This window comes from Ixodes scapularis, unplaced genomic scaffold (genome assembly GCF_016920785.2).
Source record: "Ixodes scapularis isolate PalLabHiFi unplaced genomic scaffold, ASM1692078v2 PGA_scaffold11__112_contigs__length_91849675, whole genome shotgun sequence".
NCBI classification, from domain to species: domain Eukaryota; kingdom Metazoa; phylum Arthropoda; class Arachnida; order Ixodida; family Ixodidae; genus Ixodes; species Ixodes scapularis.
The window spans coordinates 66,069,312-66,091,660 of NW_024609837.1; positions in this window are offsets into that span (position 1 = coordinate 66,069,312).

The following is a 22,349-nucleotide window of genomic DNA, read 5'->3' on the forward strand; positions in this document are numbered from 1 at the left end:
GTAGTTTTCGAAGACATTAGGATGTGTTGCAGGTTGCCGTAAATAGTGCAAACCCATCCGTTAATATTTTTGTTTTCACCGAGATTGGTGAGAACTCTTTCCAAACCAATCAGTTTATGCTAGATGGTTATAAAGAAGTTTTTCACACACGCGACGCTAGCAGAGCCGGAGGTATCGCAATATGTATCAAGAGCAAAGGTCTTTTTTTGACCTCAAGTGTATCTTTTCAACATGCACAATCGCTAGCAATAAAAATAATGCACCCTGATTTTTTAAATTTATACTGGCAATATACAAGCCTTCATTGGTAAGTGTTTCTTTTTTTGCTAGCGGAACTAAAACAATTTCTACGAAAATTACACGCTGTTTGGTCGGAGACATGAATATTGGCACGGGCAAATCTACGACACCTACTGTCTGTGATTATTTGACTCTCTTGTCAGAGCATGGAATTGAAAGTACAATTAGACTCCCAACAAGAGAGGAAATTCTGTCTGGGGAACTGTTTATTTCCTGCATTAATCATTTAAAGATTAGAGCTATCGATATTTTGATAAAATCTGCCGTCATTACTCGAAAACTTGCCGATCATTACTTTATTGGGTCTCACTTGCAACGTCATGCTGTGACACGCAATATTTGCAGGAGCAACTGCGAACGTGCACGTATTACGGATGCAAGTAGGCTTGACAGACTCGTTGCGACTTTTGACTGGGACGAAATCCTTCGCTCCACTGAAGACAAAAACTTTTACTCTAGTTTTGTAGAAATTTGGCAGTCCTTTCTTGTTGCTTCAAAAAAGAGGTCTGTTTCAGGCACATATCAGATAAACCATGGATTAACAGTGAGATCATGTCGGCTATTAAAACCAAAGAAGCGTTGTGGGCGCGTTCCCGTCGAGCACCCAAGAATGTGGAGCTAACAACTGATTTTAAAATCGCAAGGAACCGCGTTAATGCAATTAATTATTCGGTCTGCCAAACGACATTACTTTCAGGGAGAATATTTTCGACGGAAGATATAATCTCCGAGAAACGTGGGAATCGATTAACAATTTTAGAGGTTACACACCCCGGCAATCTATCTCCGATTTTCTCCAAAAGCATTTCGGCACCGACTTGCAGTCTACCGCCGAACTTTTTAACAAGCATTTTGCGGCATCATTGGGTATTGCTAGACACTACAATGTGACGTCAGCGAGTGTAAGTTGCGACGACAGAGCAGCTGGTTCGGCTCTTTTACCGCCTCTTAAAATGTTTACACTGCGCTCTCTTTTGTTAAGCATAACGCGAAATAGAACACCCGGTATCGATGACATTCGTGTTGGCAATCTAGTTAGAAATTTTTGAGTTTGTCAAAGAGGTATTGTTGGCCATGATAAATGTGTTTTTGCTGTCTGGCAATATTCCTACTAACCTAAAAACTGCACTTGTTAAGCCAATTTCCAAAGGAGGCGCGCCAGATAAGCACAAGTCATATCGTCCCGTATCCATTTTGACATGCATCGCTGAAATATTGGAAAAACATTTTTTCATCGCGATGAGTGGTTTTATTGATATATCTGATATGTTGTCCCGTAGTGAGTAAAGCTTTGTTGCCGGCAGGGGCACTCAGCCGCTGCCTAGAGGATTTTACAAATCTTATTTATGGCGCCTTCGAGAATAATCTATTTGCTTTCGCGCTTTTCCCTGGACATAGCGAAAGTATTTAGCACTCTCAGTCACAAGTTTATCCTACGCAAATTGTATCGTTCTGGCTTTCGCGGACCATTTTTTGTTATCCTTGAAAAGTTTTTTTTTATTACGTTTTTAAATCGTATCTGTTGACGGACTTAAAAGTGCGCGCGCAGAAATGAAAGCCGGAGTTCCCCAGGGATCAGTTCTGTCACCTTTGCTTTCTAATATTTATCTTACTGATCTTTCAGCCACAGTATCCAATTTCAGAGTTTTCTAATATACCGACGATACGGTAGTCGTCGCTCGTCATCTGAATTATGATAGTGCAGTACGACTTTTAGAGCACGACACGACGCAGTTAATGAACTGGTTTGATGAAAATTTATTTACGGTCAATACATCCAAAACAAAACTGGTATGTTTTAGAAATCCACTAAAGAAGGCGGATGTTAACTTGCCAGTTAAATTACACAGACGGAGCTGCGTGAATTGGGTTTCTTCCCCGCTTGATCATGATAATACGCTAAAGTATTTGGGAGTGTTCTTTTTTTATTTTGATATGACATGGAATTCACAGTTATCGCACGTTTCTCGTAAGCTGCGAAGCATTAGCTGCTTACTTTACAAGAGCAAAGTGTTTATGCCATTTTGTGTAGGGAAGTTTGTTGCACATGCCCTTGGGCACAGTTTATTGAGATATGTAATTACACTGTTTGGTAATTGTACAGAACTGTTGCAAGCAAAAATGTATCGTATTTTTGAAGAGATTGTTAAGGAGTGTGGGGTATCACTCTGACTTTTGAACTGATATGAATATCTTTGAATGTTTGCGAATGCCCAATTTCTCTTCCCTGTTTGTGGAAACAGTGCTGTTACGCCATTTTTGGTATAACGATTTTAAACGCCCCTTCGTTCCTAACAGGAATCTCCGTCACACGTCCCTTTTTGTCATTCCCCGTTGTGTAACCCGCCATGTTAAAAGAATTCGCTCTCATTATGTGCCGTCTGTCTTCAATAAATTGTTCAATTTTGTCTTTGAGTGTTCTGCAAAAAAAAAATTGAAAAAAAGAATGTAGATGAATTCAAGACTCTAGCATTTCTTGCTCACTCTGTACTGTTTCGTTTTATGAAGTGTTCGTTTGCTTTGCTTTTTCTATTTTTGAGTCCTTTCGCTGTCCGGCTTGCCGGGTCCTGTCCCACAAGCCTCCATTTGCTTGGACGAACCCGTATTTGTAAAGCGTTTTTGAATATAGGAGGAATAAAATTATTATTATTAGTAGTAGTAGTAGTAGTAGTAGTAGTAGTAGTATGCAGCACTACTCCACCAGGTTGCATCAGTTTGTTTCATTAGTCGAAATGTTAAACTTCGCATTAATTGTTGTAGTCAAACCTGATTGAACCTAAACGCAGTAGGTTCGCGACACCACTGCATATCAGCAGAAAATCACGAGAAGTAGTGAAGTAAAGACCCCTGAAAACGAAGCAACGAATGTTCTGTGCAGTTCCTCGCGTAATTTTTTTATCTTCCCGTCTCTCGTGGTGGTAGCTCAGTTTTCAAAAATGAGAAAGCCGTCTCATAGAAATGGTTTTCAAGTTCCATCAAGTAACTGGGTTTCCGTCTCTGCGAAAAACAACATCGCAGATCACCATAGTCCAAGTAACTTTATACAACAGTTATGACTTTAAAAAGCATGTAATTTGGTATCGCATAGGGGTTTAAAAGGCGATTCATATTTTGTTATTTGTAATGGCGGTATTATAAATTGTGTCGGTAAAACACAAATACAAACCAACATGTAAAGACAAGCAGTTTTTAACAGCACCTTCAAAACTACTTTCATCTGCAATTTTTTTTTTTACTGAACACCAGGTGTATTGCAAGGCGGGACAGAACTGTAGAAAATCGGCAAACACGGTCGACGACAAAAAAAATAGCGTAAGCCCCACAAAATCATGTCTAACCACCCACTTGAGGTCTCATAAAAACCACACGCACGCAAACACACCCGCACTCAAATCGCCTCTTTTTTTTTATCTCTCGCCCCGTCCTACAAAGAACCTAGCTTCCACTTTCATCTTCCGTAAGAGAGTTTCGCCGCCGAAGCGACAGAGCGAAATGATGAGGTCCGAATTCGTTATAAGGGACCCTTCGTAATATGAGTGGATGATTCATCCCTCAGATAGGATTGAGATTTTTTTTAGGTGCCTTTCTCTATGCGTAGCCCTCCCCGCTTCCCGCCTAACGAAGTACTTGAGCCGCCGTCACGATTGAGGCAATTATTTGCGGTGTGGCGACCACGTCGAAATTGGTTCTAGAGTGGCGGCAGTCGGGGTGTGACTCCGCTAATCTATTCAGGGCCCGAGAGACCTTAGTTGAAAGCTCAAGAGGTTCCGATGGCGTGGATGAGTGTCGACCACCTCGGCTGTGAAAGAAAATATCTTTTGAAAAAGTTATTAAGAACCATACAACATTCAAGTATATGTTTCACGGCTATGACGAAGAGACGGCCATTTCAATCTTGCTCATTTTTTTTTATTCAGATAACAGAGGGGTGTTAGAGTATATGCACTACGTTTCTATGCGCAATTTTTTATGCGATGTAGCCTCTTTCTATTTTTTAAGTTCTCTCACACGTCGTGTAAAGAACAATTTTCTCGCAGACGTTTTTTCACGCGTCAAAGCAGTTACTTTAAAATGTTGGGTCAATACAAACATTATGACGGTGTACACACAAGCAAAGGCCATCAAATAGCAGAAACGTTAGGGCAACGCTCAAATAATTAGCATATAAGAGGACTTGTACTCTTTCTTTGATTTCTGCTGTTCAGTGTGTTAAATTTTTAACAGCACTACTTCGTTTCCCTCCGATTTTTTGGTTCAGTCCTATCATACCCGCAAAACCCTTGTTTCCAGAACCAACCTAAATTCTTAACATTGCAAGGTTACCAGATAACCAAAGCTTTCATCCAAGAACACTAAAGGAAATTCAAGTTTCGTAGTCTTTCAGGAACCACAAATTCAATAGTGAATTAGAAACACGTCAAAGGTAAAGCGCCGGTGCTTCAGTCATGAATGCATCAACTTGCAGTTTAGGATATATAGTTATTTCATAGCTTGGCAGACAGGTCACTATAAAAATAACTTCTATGTACTGACTCCAGATTTTTGAAATAATAAATGAAATAACGGTAAACAAAATAAAGCACCGCGTCGGCTGCAGCACCAACTAATTATAACAGCGTCGGTGCAGAAAGCACAAAAGAACAGGCGTAACCCACACCAATAACCCAATCTCCTGGAGGTGCCCCCACCCCCAACCACCTCCAAATCAAGAATGCATCGCCACACATTGTTGCCCGCAAATGGTGACAAAACCAGACAACAACCCACAAAAACCGCAGCATATTTGTCGGTGTACCCTCTCTAGCGAGACCGCGTACCGTATGGCGCTCGAAACGAAAGACCCGCAGATTCATCAAGCGCAAAAATGGCATCCGGACGCCATTCTTGTCCGACCGCGCTACCTACCGCGGCGCCCCCTGTGAAGGCTCCAGAAAACACACACACAAAGCGTCGCGCGCGCCCCCACCAGCGTCGTATAACGGCAAAAGAATGCTCCGCCGGGGTCCGGCAGCTCAGGGGTAGCGACACCCTTCAACACGTTCCCGGCATTCGCGGAATGTGCTCCTTTGGGGAACCCAGGCGTTGCAGTTCGAAACCCGTGTCCCCCTGGGGGCGGACTCTGGAATTAGCCGGTCATCAATTTGCGGCCGCGAAGTCAAGCTGAGGAATGCTGCTCCCGGCGAATGTGTTGCTCTCGTTCCTCCGAACGCCGCTGTTGTTTATTCCACGTTGTTCGCGCGACAGTTTCGTATCGCCGGCGCTGAAAGCGGCGCAATGTGTCTTTGGGAGTGCAAATTTCGGGAGTTGCTTGCAGGGAGTTGGTGCGTCACTAGTTGAGTTCAGAGAAGTATAGTTTATGAGTGCGCTCGCCGGTTGTTTATTATGAGTCAGTGCTCACGCTGTCCGCGACTATTCGGGATGTTTTGTCGGGACTGTATAATCTTTCATGTCGAGTCGTTGAGTCGGGATATCTCCATAATCAAACCAGAGTTTCGCATACCATTTTTTTGTTTGGTTTGTTTAGTGGCTTGATTACACATTTACGTTTAAGTGTGCTCGAGTGCTTTGAGTTTCCTCGTAATCGCTTACGACGAGACAACGCACTAACACACTCGCGGCATCTATCAGGTAATATTGGAACACTTTTTATCTTCGTGTGAGTCATTTTATGCAAAGGAGACTTGGCAATTTTTTTTAACTGAATTATCAATGAAAAAAATAATCTAGATAAAGAAGCATCTCAACAAAAATAAAAAGTATTTTTTGTGATAAAAAATTATTTTTGTTGATATTACGCTTTAAATTGCTGGAATTTGCATAAAACTCATGTAAGCAGTTAAAAAAAAAACATTGAGAAAAAACCGGCGGCTTACCACAGAACTTTAGGTGGGCACGTAATTACTTAATAATATGCTCCATTTTACATTAAAATACAAGCATTGAAGGACGCCATTTTGAGTCCAAATAGGACGTCCAAAAAGAAGTCTATAAGAGTTTTTTTTGTCAACTTGAATTTGGGTGTTAGATACAATGCATTTTTTACATTTATTCTCAAAGAACTAATAATTGAATTGTGTCTGTTAGATTTGCAAAGCCTTCTTTTCTTGTGTGTTTTAATTAAATAACATCGTCAGCCGAAATAACATATCTCCAGCCGAGACGACCTTATCGGGAGCCAGAAAAAGCAACGTGGTCAACGGTTCCCGCAACTTTCGAAATAGACAACAGTTCGGTCCACGTTACCTGTTCAACATATAAAGAATTAAAAACTTATTTTTTGTTATTGCTAAGAAATTATTTTTTCCCAGGTGAGCCTCTCCGACCATGCCTCCAGGCACCCGCCCAAGTCGACTCACGCCGCCACTCGCCAACGGCCGTCAACGGTGGGAGACGCCGCCGAAAGTTCTTCAACGCTCTACTGAAAACACGCTTTATTCAGCTGAAGTGGATCTTAGCCCCACTTCCATGCATCCGTATCCTTCATACACTACGCAGTGATACTGGAGTCTTAATTTTACAGCGAAGCTATTTATGGCTAGGGTTCTGAGGATTTTTCGTGTGCGTCAACAAAAACTCAGAGAGGGTTAGCACCGCCCTCTCTATGTCGTCGTTCCAAGCGCTCGTACGCCTAGTTTCTTTTCCTTCCGCCAAGTGGCGGTCCCGTCGCACGTGTCTAGTTTTCTCCGGCTGCTCGGGGCGGCGATAGTCCTCGACATGTGTGGGCGTACCTTTCGTCACGATGACCACCGACGAAGACAATAAATGTGTTCGTACCTTTGTTCAAAATTCTGTGCCACGTCAGTGTCGTGTGCTACACAGCTTCGCTGGTCATTCACCTTCACAGAGTGGAATGGCTCATGATTTTACTCTTACTTGGTTCTGCCAAGATGTACTGCCGACGAATGCTCCCTGCATCGTCTGCTTCCCGAGTTTGGGAATGCACACTGCATGCGCCTAGGCCTTCTCTGTCGCAAGTCAAGATAGAAAAAATATTCAGACCGGATAGCTACTCACCAGTGCAAACTGATACGAGTGATGTAGCTTCTCCGTTGAACTTAAATGCATTTTGATAGATCTAAAATGTATTGAACTTTCCTTGGCGTGGTCCACCAAGGATGCACTGCCGATATAGTGAAGACGTCATGAATACGACTACGTCACTCTTCTAAGCGTCATTGGGTGTGGGCTTACGGCAAACTTCTTGAGCGCAATATCGAAAGCGGGAGTAAAAATGCAAAAACTGGCTCATTCGCATCTAAAAAAAATTATTACATTTTCTCAATTTTTTTTTAATTGGTCAAGCCCCTGATAGTACTTGGAGTCCATACTGAAATTGAAACATGAGTCACGAAACCAATATTTAAAAGTTAGTCGTAGCGGTGTGCGAATATTCGCCATTTTTGAATAACGAATCGAATATTACCCTATTCCATTCGTTAATCGAATCGAATAATAATTTTCAAAAGTTTCGAATATTTCTAGAATAATTTCCGAATAGTTGTTACGGTGTCGCGCCGCAAGATTCCCTTCACAGACGTCCCACAACGCTCCGGCACGTCTGTCATCTTGCGGGCACGGCGTGCCCGCAAGATGGCAATACGTACCGTCTTCTCCTAGACAATGATTATCATCATCGGCAGCAGCAGTTTCTCTCTATACGTACGTTGCTGTTGCCTCCATTAGGGGTTACTGTGTTTGGTATAACCCGCATGAAAGCGATTCGACAAGAGACGACACAGGCGACGTCGACCCGCTTCGCTGGTGCTCGGTCAGTCGCGCGATGAGACAAGCCGCATGAAAGTGGCGTGAGGAAGCGACCAATGTGATGAGGACGTTTTCTAGAAATCCGAACACCGAGCGACGCGAGAGCGACAGTGAGAAATCTCCATCGCTGGCTGCTGACTCTCGTTGCTGTCGCTCGTCTCGTCGCTCGCTAAATCGCTTACATGCGGTTCAGCCTTCAGGAACCGCTTTCGCACAAGAATGATCGTGCACGCTTTCGGAAAGCGTGTCGTGGAGACGGCACCGACACTCTGTATAAGCGAAGTAAAAGTGGTAGAAGCGGGAAGTTGTTCGAAGAGAAAGCGCAGTAGTGTGGAAGTTTTTCGGCCGCTCCCATGCAACCAATTAAAGAACCCACAACAGCTGCTTGTGATGAATCTTTCCCAACACTTTCCATGGTTTTTCCACTTGTTCAGTGTGCGAAAATGTTGCTTTTTGAGGGCGCAAGTGGAACAAGGCAATGCGTTTTCCCAGAATCTTCTCAGATCAGTGAAAACAAGGTTCCTGGACGTAAGCACACAGGCCCATCAGGCTCTTGCCACCTTCCTTCATCCCCGATTTAAGGACATCTGCTACAACAAGGGATAAAAAGAGAATGTAGATTTCCTACTAAGTACATTGCTTCAGGATGTACCAGGCTCAAGCGAACTCTGATTTTATGTTCAACATCCGCGTGAACCGTGATATGTCTAGCATTCTAATATTTTCGTAGATTTGGACTCTCTTTAATTATATATCGTCGAACTATAGTTATTATCGTCTAGTCGCGTTGCTACAATACTTTTAAGAAACATTTTGGAACAATAAATTAATTTTATAATCTCTTTGCTCTTCTTTAGCAGGTGTCTACTTAATATTCGGTAACTATTCAAAAATTATTCGATTCGTATTCGTATTCGATTCGGTGCCACAATTATTTGATTCGTACTCAATTTGGTTTCACAAATCGCTATTCGCACACCCCTAGTTAGTCGAAAATCTTGTTAGTAAAGCGACTTACAATGAGGGCTGTCACCTCATCTAATGTCTGCCGAGCCTGAGACTCAGATGACAAAGATGGCGCCCGTGTAAGTCCTCCTCTTATCAAGCACACTTCCTTTAAAATTACTCGTGAGCTCAGAATTCGAGACATGTTCTGCTGGTGTCCAGTATATTTCATTCCAAATTACTGCACATGTACGGAACCTCAAAGGTGTGTGAGGGAGGCGTCCGCCGCAAAGAGTGGAATGCTTTTCTATTATGCTACTTGTGGTCGCACTACATATTCTATCAGAATACATTTAAGTTCATTGGGGAAGCGACATTACTCTTATCAGTTTGCATTGGTGAATAGCTATCCGGTCTCAAAACATCTAGACATATGCGGACCAGGTCGACTCGCAGTGTGCATTACCAAACACTGAAGCAGACGATGCAAGTATGTGTTCGTCGGCAGTTGCCAGAGCAGAAGTAGAGAGTAAACTTAAGACTCCCGTATCATTACGTAATGTAAAGAGGATACGGATGCATGGAAGTACGGATAACGTCAACTTCAACTGAATAAAACTGGTTTTCAGGAGAGCATTGAAGACCTTGCGGCGGCGTCTCACACCGTTGACGCCTCGCTGACGAAAGTCGGCGAAAGTCGCCTACGTGGCGGGCGCCTGAGGGCAAAGCCGGACAGACTCCTTTTTAAAAGCTATTTTCTCAGCAACAACAAAAGGAAATCGCGTTTTTATATATGTTGAACAGATGAGGTGGGTTCAACTTTTGGGTATTTCGGAGGTTGCTTTTTCTGGCTCTCAATATGGCTGTTTCTGCATAAACTGGAGATTTGGTCATTTAATTAAAACGCAACAAAACGAATGTCTAAACATTTAATACAAGCAATTCAATTATTCGTTTTAAGAGAAGAAGGAAAAAAAACTATTTTAGCTAACACCCAATTGCAAGTTGACTAAAAACATAAAGGAATCTCGTAAAGTCTCTTCTTTTTGGAGCTCCGCTCCTACTTAGGCTCAAAGAAGGCGTCCGTCATTTTTTGCATTTTTGTGTAAGGCAGGGCGTAATATTAAGTAATTAAGCGCCTACCTAAATTTTCGTGGCGAGCAGCCGTTTTTTCACAATGTTTTCCTGAACTACATGGGTTTTATGCAGTGTTGGACAAAATACTCGACAGAAGTATTTAAGTTACGTTACTAAATACCTGCTTCATAGAGTATTTAATATACTACTCAAGTTACTTTCACTGTAAAGTATCTTGAGTAGAGCAGAAATACTTAGAATTGTAATTCAATTACTTTTGAAGATACTTCCGCATTGCACAATTTGTATCGACGTCAGTCACAACGACAATTATACAGCTACGTAAATCTGGGTTACCACAATGGTTTATTATCACGCAACAATACAAAACGGAAAAAGAAAAAAAGTATCGTGGGGCTATTTTTTGCAGTCCAACTATAAGGAGCGGGATATTGTCACGAATGACAAATGATGAGGTGGCGAATAACTAAGGAAACTAAACGTTTAATGAGGCAAACTTGTGCCCAAAACAAAATAGAGTAAGGCTAGCGTCGCAGGCATCGAAAGTCGGCAGGGTAGCACGATCGAGCGCAAGAGCGAAAACTGACCCCGGACCGCCACGCGGGACACCTTTTGCACCCGCCTGGGTTTCTGGAACATTAGTCGCAGAAAGTTCGGCGCGTAGAACTTTCGTAACTCGATGAGACGGCAAGGTTCTCGAACTCACGAGAATGTCAGGTTGAATGAATAAGTAAAGGAGGAGTCGGTTCCCTGGTATCGAACGCAAAGCCTCCTCGCGAGAGCCAAGAGCGGTAACCATTCGGCCACGCGCTCGCTGGGCAACACGCGTGGCAGTATCACTGATAGATGTTACAAAACATTTCTGGGACAACAAGAAAGAGGTCTCTCTAGGTATTTGGGAGGAGATCAGACCGTGGCGCCGCAAGTGGTTAGCTTTAGAACTACATGGATGGGGACCACAAATACAATGACTCAGCGCTCGGTTGACTTAACCGAACGCGGCGTCAGCGTTCGGCTGGAGTTCATGTTCTCCGGTGAGAAGGAGGAGGGGCTCTTTTGTTACCCCTCCGGCCTGCATGAACAATGCAGCATGCAGGGTGCCCAGCTGAGCACAAAAGCCCAAGTGGGTCAAGCTCGCATCCTCTGACGACTGCTTTTCTGGAGAGATCCGGCACTTAACGTCACTTCACTAATTGTTCTTATTTTTACACTACACTGTGCCCCCTCGCTCTAGTAAAAAAATGACATGAATATGCCCACAAGGCCTGTGGGCATGTGTTCAGGCCTTGTGTTGGCTAAACACAGAGGTGTGGGGGTGACAAACAGGTCAGAGCACCTCGCCAATGGTGACATAGCTGAATATCACATCCTGCCGCGCACCTTCGACTTAACTAACTACAATCCATATACCGTATGTGGGGAGTTCGCTATAAACGAACTTCGGATACGGATATGAGTGGGTAACAAAGAGAGTCCGCATACTAGCCACTGCAGTGGTCTCACCTTCTTCAAGTAGGTTGCGTTAAGAAAGACACTCAACGTTGAGGGACACTTTGTTGGCATTTTGCGAGGTCATCCGGCTCGTAGTTGGGTTCCTGTATTGTTCTTTGCTTATCAGTGTCCGCTTTCAGACAGTCAGAAAAAGAAAAGAAACAAAAGAAAACCTCAACGTTTTGCCCTAGCAGGGTCAAATATACAAAAAGCAAAACAAAAATGTCTTCTTTTTTGTGTGTGTGTGTCCACTTTTCATTTTCTTCAATTTCTTATTTTCTTGTAACTCAAGTCTGCATTGTTGTCGTAGGTCGTTTCTCGGTCTGCGTTGCGCCTCAGGGTGGCATCTTTACTTCCGTAAAACCACACCTTTCGTTTGATGAATTTTCGGGGGGAAACTCTACGGAAACAAAAGGCGCCTTTGGGAAGGCGAGGGGAAAACCTTCATTGTACGAACTTTGGGCTGAAATATCAGTCACAATCGTCGAAACAAGCTATGTTTTCACGAGCTCAATAAAAGTCACCGTTGCTAATCGGAGCTAGCAACTGGATTTGGTTGCTCGAAAGAATGTTCGTTTGCTCGTGCCACGCCCACGCCACTTCATACCGAAAAACTCGGAAAATGGCGGAAAGTCGACAATGTATTTAAGATAATGAGTACAAGATACTCCGAGTTGTAATTAAAATAGAGTATCAAAAACTCTAGATCAAAAGTATTTGCAAGATACCAAGATACTTCAAAAAATATTTGAAATACAGTATCTTGAGTAGAGTATTTGAGATAGGCACAAGTCTGATTTTATGCAAATTCCAGAAATTTAAAACTTGATATCAACAAAAACAAATCTTATTTTTTTCACAAAGAATATAAACGTGCTTATCTTGAAGTTGAAAGACTTTCTATCCATTATAATCTTTTCGTACATAATCCAGCCATGAAAAAAAAAATTGCCACGTCTTCTCTCCCGTGTGTGTTTCTCTCATTTGTATGTGGCGCTTGAAATCATTTTGGCAATATTCTCAGCGGCCATCCCTTATAAATAGTGCGTAGACTTGGCCTAGGAAGTAGTGAAAAACCTTCAGTGTAGGCCAACCTTAGAGATGGTAACAATGTGTTCTCTCGCGAACAAACGTTCTTGGCCACACGCAAAACTCAAATGTGGGAACCTGCCTTGACCGTAAAGGAGGGTTCGAATACAACTTCACTTTGCAATCTCCAATTTATGAGAATATAATTCTCAGAAAGGTGCCACTGCACTCACCGACTCATGTCAACTTAATCGTATTCCAGCCACGTTTCCTTTCTTTTAGGTAGAAATACTGAGATTAGTTAAGGATTTGCAAAGAAAAAATAGTTTTTCAAATTTTCCAACATTTATGTACTACTTAATCTGACAATATGCATAGAGGCAAATTGTAATAAAATATTTCAAATTCACGCTGAACCTTTTTGATCCCGCCGCTGTCAAAATAACATAATCCAGAAACAAAAGTTTTAATATTTTCAGCCTAAATACTAATGCTCTTATATTGGCTTGGTTTTAAACCTAGTCAGCACTATAAGTTATATTTAAGTGTATACTAAAACTGTCGGCCAAATGCTGTTGTGCTTAAAATGTGAGCGCATCTCGCTTTTTTTCCGGCAACGACTAAATTGGTTCCCTAAATAATGTATAGGATAAAGTATGGAGTCTTATTTACGATCAAAACTTAAAAGAACAATGGAATGAAAAGAAAATTATTTGAAATAGCCTATAGGAACACCTTAAATAAAACAAAAATTACCACGAAAAAATATTTTCGCCGCTAGACGCAATTTTGGTGCATAAAACTTGGAGGCCACAGCCCGCTAAGCTCCGCCCCCTGGTTATAAGGTGCTTGATTCTCTCATTGGCTGGAGAGAGGATTGACGTGTGCAAGGTTGATTGTAACTTTGTATCCCCGTGCCGTAATGGTATTTAATCCACTTTTTCATGTTTGAGAAACAAATACTCAAGATAAAGTCATTAGGGAGTTTTAGAATAGCGCACGCTAAAGCTTTGCGTACGCAAAGAATAGCGTCGTCGCCACTGCGCATGCTCCGAACGCAAACCAAGTTTTGCGCTTTGCGTGCGCAATTTTAGCGTGCGCTATTTCTCGGAAATAGCGTGAGTACGCAAAGAGTCTTTGCGCTTCTCCAAGGAGGATTCGTGATGAGAAGTTGGCTAAAGCCAAGACGAGCACAGTTAAAAAATGGCGGATCCAGGATTATGTCGGCGGCTGCTTTGGCGGCGTCGTGAGTGCGACGTCGGTAGCAGAGCCGTTTATCGAGAGAGTTTGGTCATACATTGGTTTGAATAGGCGAGCGTCTCGGGGCCAACCACAGGCCGCGAAACAGCCCCTAGCGGTGGTCGTGAGCTCTAAATTTGTGGCACGACTAATTCAAGCCGTTTTAGCGTCGCTAGAGTTAAAAGGTGTGACTCTCAGTGGCTGAAAACTTTGTGCGTGCGAGGTGTTCGTCACGCCAATATTCAAGTGTAGAATAAACGAACGTGCGCTCCAAACCAGGGCCAACTTGCTAGAAACAGCGTCTCAGCTGAGACGGTGAAAGAAAGCACTGCCGAAGCCAGCGCACGAGACCGGCGGAACTCCGCGTCTCCAGACGCTCGCGCGCCCCACCCTTTGCACTGTTTTCTTTCCGCCAGTCACAGGACGCTGTTCTAACAAGCCAACATCAGCAGTGCAGAGAAAGGTATGGGCACAAGCGCGTGGCTTTGGAAAGTGGCTCCTATGCACGAGTTCTAGTACAAACAAAAGCGTTTTGCTGAGCTAGGTTCACGCGCCTGTACTTTTGTCTTCACTGCCGACATTTGTAAGATGGAGCAGAGAGGCAGAGATTGAACGCCTCTATTTCACGCTTTGAATGTCGTTTGCAATATTGTGACGTCGCGGTCTCCTGATTGGTCGACGCTGTGTCACAAATTTAGTTTACGCTCTAAGCGCGGGGGGAATATTCCGCGCTGGCGGCGGCCTTTGCTCCGCCTATTGGCCAAACTCTCCCAATACACGGCTCTGGTCGGTAGCATCCTCGCGACTGCGACATTGTACGCGGTTTGGCAACGACCCCCGGCAACTTGATGCTTGCGACGCGCGAACATTTCGCGGCGAAAGTACGATGTGCGAGACCTCTCTTGCCGAGGCGACGCAAGCGGACACGACCTGTCAAACGCTCGCGTGGCATTCTCATGTTTAAGCTATTCTAAAATAGTACCCTGAACCAAAAAACTTGTTTGATTCTAAAGTTACAGCATTTCGTGTGTGAAATTATAAATTGTGACTGTATCTTGGTGGCGTCGCAAGCGCGAGCTGCTTGGGCTTTTGCGTCTTGGCGAGAAACGCTATTCTAAAACTCTCTTGCGTCGCGTGCGCTAATACAAGCGCTAAATTTAGCGCTAGCGTGCGCTAAAATTGCGTACGTTATTCTAAAACTCCCTATTATTGTTTTCAAATGTATATTGAGATCAGTGTTTCTAATCTATTTTTCGAAAATACCCCACGCCAGCGTCCAGAAAACCCTACATTACCTTACGAATGTTTCGTATTACCCTACATATTAACCTTCGAGCCAAATCTTTGTTCAAATAATACTGTTGCAGGGATTATAATGATGCAGGGTAATATTTATACAGTACAAAGCGACAGGGCACGCATGCACGCGCATACCTGCGTTATTCTAGAACACCATGTTTGCATGTGCGCTGTGTAGCGTCAGCACAACAGTGATATAGCGAGCGCACAGACATCCCCAACGTGTTTAGCCGATTTGTCGTTAAATTAAAAACTGGGGTATACATGGAACCAGGACTTGCGGCGGCAGATAAGGCGGTTCATTACAAAAGAAGCTAATCCGAGCGGTATATTAGCTTCTCTGGTTGTACCGCCTAGGGATTCGTCAAACTAATTAGGTACTATTTTGACAAACTAGGCCATTACACCAGGGGAGGATAGGAAACCGGCGGCTTTTTCGTATTCGCTAAAGTGTCATCCGATGAATCATCATGGTTTCGGTTTCGTTCACTAAAACGTCGTTCGCTCAAGTGGACGCCTCCAGTCCCAACTACATTACTTTCATGGTTAAAGTAACCCGAGACAAGTGAAGAGAAAAAGGGACAAATGCAACAAAACAACACTCGCTTTTTCTCTTTGTCCTTGTCTCGGGGTTACTTTACCCAAGATCACTCATCAGCTTGCCTGCGCCCCTTAACGCTCATATCACTTTGCTTTTGTACTCCAATAATCTCCAACTTGGTGTGTGGTGCTTTCTGCTAGCACGTCTTGCAAATTGGATACTTTCGTTTTGCATGATGTCATGGTGTGGCAGCACACGGGTTGCAAAGCTATGCAAAACTTGCACGGCAGCTTTTTTTGTTGTTGTTTTTTTACTGTGTTTTTGCTGGTTCTATTATGCTCGCCGTTGAAGAAGTAACGTCTGAAAATACCGTACTTTTGGCGTGGAAATGGCCGGACGGCCCTACAACCCTACAATGTACCAAAAATGCTTAAAATACCTTACAAGTAGGGTAATTACTAATTACCCTAAGGTTGGCTACACTGTCTAAGATTGCTTCTCCCGCCTTTGTTTAAAAGGACAACAGACATTGGCGCCGGCGTTTGCGGAGTGCTGAACGAGCGTATACCTCGTTGAGTTCGTCAGTTTTTATGAGTGCGAGTTGTTTTGAGTTCACAGAGGTTTTTAAAGGGAGATCTCTTGAACCGACGTAGTTTGCAACAAACAACCGTTGCAAGTATGCGTATTCGCAAGCGCTGGGCGGGTGCTTGTTTTCGCAGTGGGATTGGCCAAGCCTATAGCGTCCCACGTCATCTACAGGGTGATTCAAGGAGAGGCCAGGCTCTTTAAATTGACCGCAAAAATAGGTTTCTTAATCTATTGCGCTACGACATTGTGCAGTGTTGCCCACAGGTGATGCTTTTTTTATATATAAAATTTGCAAAGAGCGAACTTACCCGAGGAAAATGTAAAGAAAGAAAAAGGCTTAGCTCCTATGGAAACGCAGCGAAGCCACCGGTCTTCAAACAACGGGGCGCCGTTCGGCACGGGAGACAAAGAAAGAGATTGCACAAACGGTCGCGACGCCAACTGCCGCTAACGAACAAGCATACGGCGCCGACAGCCGGCATCATTAGCAGACGATCTTTTCAACTCAAAAGGTGCGAGCTTTTTCGATGTCAGGCGCCATTGCATGATTTTATCATCCTTACGGATAAAATACATTGAATGGACGCATAATCGATCAAAACAATGGCTTGTTGGATTATTTTAGCTGTTTTTTTTTGTTTTTTGTTTTTTTCGCGGTACTCATCTCGTCTGCTTTGCAGTTCCTTGTTGTTACCGCGCCTGTTCCTGGATCTGCGACTGTCGCCGCCTGCAGAACGCGCGCCGCTATTGAGTTAAAAAGACCGTTTGCTAATGACGCCCGCTCTCGGAGCCGTCAGCTCGTTCGTTAGCGGCAGTTGGCGTAGCTACCGCTAGCGCTCTTGTCTTCTGTGCCAGGCGGCCCCCTGTTGTTTGAAGATCGGTGGCTTCGCTGCGTTTCCATAGGAGTCAAGTCTTTTTATTATTTTGCTTTTTTCTCAGGTAAGTTAGCTCTTGGCAAACTTTATAGAAAAGTAAATGCACCACCTCTGGACTACGCTGCACAAAGTCATAACGCTATAGATTAAGAAACGGAGTTTTGCGGTCGATTTAAAGAGCCTGGCCTCTATTTGAAACACCCTGTAGTTTTATCGATCTGCCTTGATTTCTTTGTTTGCGCGTGTTGAGGCTGAATAAAGATGTTGGTTCCCGTAAATTCGGCCTCGCTGCACTGTGAATCGTGTAACTGTCTTGTAATTTAGAGCGTAATTTCAATACCGAGAGGATACCTACACAGATAAGAATTTGCGAGGCATTAGGCTGGAGTAGAGCCACTCTATATGGCAGCGTAGCTGCCAGAGTAGCGACACGACGCAAAATTATCTAGATACACGACGTCAGAAGCGCCTATAGTGATCTCCATTTTGGGCCTGGGAGGTTTCTATGGTTACCGTACTACTAGCGACGCCGGGCGGCAACTTTTATCTAGTTGATATCTCCATTCGTTAATTGAAAAGTGGTAAAAGACCTAAAAGACGCTTTGCATGGCGGTGCGGCACGGGCCTCTGGAGGAGCGGTGCCTGTTCTTCTGTGAAATGAGACGATTTGCAGCGTGCACGGAAAAGGCGAGTGGTTTTCCGCGCCGCCGGGATGGCGGCGGCTTCGTGGGACGAACGTACCGTCCTTGTACTTTCGGACTTCGCTCCTATAAAACAAAATTCGATTACGCCAGCCACGACAGGACGATTGCCTTGGGACCTGACTGCTGCTCGACTGCCCCATAGTAAGAGAATGTATGCCTAGCACCATACTTCTTCAAGACCCAATCATTCATTCAAGATGAGATTATCTCACCGACTGGCGAGAAGCGACGTCAACGACGGTATCACCCTCGTTTTGGGCGATGAACAGTCGACGGGGTTAAACCAAGGACAGCATGGTGGTCTCCAGAGCATTGTTAACGCCATCAAAAGAGACGGACGCCGGATATGAGGTGTTCTTGCCAACCGGCCAAGTGGTCGTCCGGAAGTTTACCGGCATGCAAAATGTCAATATTTGTATCTGGTGTAGCGCGCATACCCGTGTTAAATTGGCCATGAAATGATTCTTTAACTTTTTCTTCCTTAGCTATAATCCTTAACTCAAAAGAGAACAGTGGAATCACACGGTCGTGACATGCTAGGGCACCGGTGCGATGACCCCGAGCTTCCAGCGTGCTTTTTAAGCACACCATAGAACTTGTCATTCGCAAGTGCACTCATGTGCACTCATTGGCCACGAACGCGAATTCAAATATTTATCAACGAATTGATTGTTGACGAGCGCATACATCCGAGTGACGCAGTTTTCGTGTCAAATGCGTGAGCTGGGGTCGGCTGACGTCATTTTGGCTTTTGTAGGCATTGCAAAGAGGATATGTAGAACCATACACGCATGATGATAGCATCATACCACACGGACGTTAATGAGTACAAAACGGGCCCAGACAGAAAATAAATATTACACTCGTGAAAAATAATTGTCTGTAACTTGTTAATTAGAAAGACGAACACACCTCTGAGCATATAAATTTTATTAGTGTGTGCTGATACATTCTCATAGAGCAGGTAATTTCATATACGTCATTTGAGCAAACGCCTGCTTGTCACTTGAAAAAGAAAACAAAAAAACACTGCGATAAAATGCAAGCTATTGAACGAAAGGACGTTTATCAAAGTCTTCAGAACTGTCAATTCGTAAAATCGTCGATTAATACAAAGGGTCAAAGGTCGCAGGCGCTTTCTCGCTTAAAGTTGCTGTGATTATTCGGTGACCCAGGGCTGAAACAACTTCCCCTAGGCCCTACACACGACGTATACCTTTCGTTTCGATTCTCAGAAATTCCAACATTCAAAAGAAGCTAGAAAATGCGAAAATTTTATCCCAAAAGCTATATCCTGAGATCGTTGATTAGTACAAGACGTAAAGATCGCGGGAGCTTCCTCGCTAAAAGTTTGTGATTACGGGGTTACCTGGGGCTGAAACAACTTCCCCAAGGTCCAACATGCGACGCATACAATTCGCATTGATTCTCAGACATTCCAACGTTTAAACAAGGCTAGGAGTATGCGAAAATTGCATGCAAAATGTCTTATCGATCCTCGAACACATCCAGGAATACGAGCACCGCTACGGCGATATGACTGATGCTGTCGCACAGGTGCTAATATCCAGAGCGATCTTGCACAGAAAAGGTATGAAGTCAGATTCTTTCAGATCTTCACGTTATACCTACGTCAGAAAGCACGAAGAAGCCATAAATCGACGGCAAGCTGCGGCACATCGACTCCGCGCACCGAACAAACTCGCATCCACCAGCTCTGGGCGCTGCCATCTTACCGGTGACATCACGGCTCTTGCGAGGTCACGTGACGAGTAGTCACTCGGTTGCTAAGGAAACCGAGCCAGCTCAGCTCGTTGCTATGGTACCGCGTGTGACCAATCGCGGTGAGAGGCGGCACAGGGAAAAGCGTGGCGCTACTCTGGCAGCTACGCTGCCATATCGAGTGGCTCTAGGCTGGAGGCACTCGGGCGTTCGGCCGGCTTAGGGTGCCTCAATGTCCTTCTGTTTAGGGTAATGCCACCCTTTGTAGTACCCGGTGCCGACAGCACGCGCTCACGGGGAAAATACAAAGAAATCGACGAAAACAAAATGTCGCCATAGCACAGTCAGCGCCGCAGACGCGTGCAGGGACACGCTCTTTCACGCGCTTCTGAACAAAAAATAAAAATAAACGTGTGGAACAAAATGGCCAGATGTCTCCACCCTAAGCAAAGCGCACATGAAGGCACCCTAGGCTGGCTCACATCAAGTTTGTTTAGGTATGTTCCCGGCATTTCGTTTCGATAGGCAAGTAGCTCTCAAGTTTAGCAGTGCACTTGGCCTGCCAAAGCAATAATATTTAGGTCGCGTTCCGATTGTGCGTCACGCTCAACCCCTTGCTCGCGGAAGCAATGTGAAAAAAAAAAAAAAATTAACAAGATTAGTTTTGCATTTGCATTACAGAGAAGTGTAAACGCCTGTATTTTTTTTTTCGCTTTCGAAGTTATTGAGTTTTTTTAAATTTGGTGAGAGGCCGAGACGCTCTGCAGGTAAGACTGAAAACGAAACTTTGTAATATATGGGGGCAGTAGAGGGGCCCTGGCCACCCGTCAAGCTGCTTTCCCAGATTTTTTCCCGATCCTTTCACCATAAAATGGTAAATAAACGATAAATTGATTTGATTTGAATTATTCTCGACAGGTTACAAAAGAAGGTTTGAGTTAATGAAAAAAAAAAAAGAAGGCTCAAAATACTTTTTTTTTTTCCACTGCCTGCTCAAATTGAAAGCTGTACAATAGAGGGAGAAATTTTTAATGTTGGTTTTGGAACTATTCATTTATCCTTTTTTTTTTCAGTAAATAACTTGTATTTTGAAATAATAAATAGCATGTCTCGAAGAGTAAAGCGTGGGTGTTGCGAAAATCCGTATAAATTGGGTGTCTTAAAAAAAGTATCACATTGCTAATGAAAGCGCAGAGTCTCGTCAAACCATCACGTCTGCTCCGTAATATGCCAGCCTGTCTATGCTGGAAAAAGCGGTGGAGAAACTGCATCGTGACGTCGCCGGTGGGAGGAGCCTAATCTCCATCGCCAACAAACTACATCGGAAGAGAACTGCACCGTGAAGTGTCCGGTGACGTCGCCGAACAGTGGCGATTGAGTTGAAACTACATCGTTCTTTTTTTCCCTACAGGGAATTTCGGAGAATCGCCGAGTAGGCTAGCGCACACCAGCTCGGAGCACGTGGAGCGAAAGCTCGCGCTGCAGAACCCAGGGATCGTGGGTTCGATCCCCGCTCCTGCCCGTTTCGATCTGCTGGATGAGCATCTTACCGGCGTGCGGTCGTGTACTGCGTGATGCACGTTAAAGACCCCGGGCTGGCAGTCGTACTGCACTGGCTAAATTGCTTATCTACAGTGGGTAACAATGTCGCCATGTTCAGGCAGACTAACCTCCTGCTGTATTAACAACTAACGACAAATTTTACTTGTTGGCTATGTTTGATTGCGTTAGTGCAACTTCTCTCGTGCTGCACGAGAAAGAAAAAATGTTCCTTCGGGGGTTAAATTTTTGGTGAAGTAGTAAGCAAAAAAGAAGAAAAGAGAATATTTCCCTCAAGTTGGGTTCGCAGTAGAGGAGGGGGAAGTAGAAAATCAGTTGTTAGTCCCACGGTGTGTATGGTCTTTTCTTTATATGTATGTTTATTCTGGTTCAGCTGGCCTGATCTGAAGTAGTTGCTTTAAAATAAAGCATATATCTCTCTCTATCCACCTGAAGTATGAACGAACTAGCTCAACTTAAGCCTGTTGCCGTTGCTTGCTTGGCATTTCGCTCAGCCAAATCACTTATATGGGGTGCACTCAAATGAAAACACAATCGCGTTAAATCGTGTAAGAGTATTTAGAACATTTATCGATGACGCCGCTGAACTTGCATCGCTCGAAGGACTTCCTTTTCGTCAGCGCCTTCTCTGCTTGAGTTTGTGGGAAACACAGCCACATCGATCCGACGCAATCGATGATAGCGTCGGTGACATCAACAAGTACGCGACTCACAGAGCACTGGAGAACACCAATGTTTTCGTCGCTCCCGACGGTTCCCTGGAAGCCACCAGCGGCGTAAAAGCGTAGAGCTGCGAGGACTTGTTGTTCGACCGTCAGCACGCGGGGCCCTTGAAGACAAGGCTGGAGCTTTCCGCGAAGCTGGTCACACAGCCAGCGAGTCACCCCTTTGGTCAGCCGGTATTTGCCCACAAACCTCACATCGCTCGCCTCGAAAGCATCCCGGTGATCTCTAAAAACTCGATCCGCTGGCGAACCAAACAGTAAAGATGCATATGTTAGGGTCGCCATTTTTTTACGATGCAGATTGATCTTTGGCTTCGCCTCGACCACTGAGTTAACTGCATCGTCAAAGTGCATCGTGACGACATTTTGACGTCACCACCAACTGCATCATTTCACGAGCATAGCTGGAACTGCATAGGGAAAAACTACATTTCAACGTCATGTCACGTGACCCGAGAGAAGAGCCAAT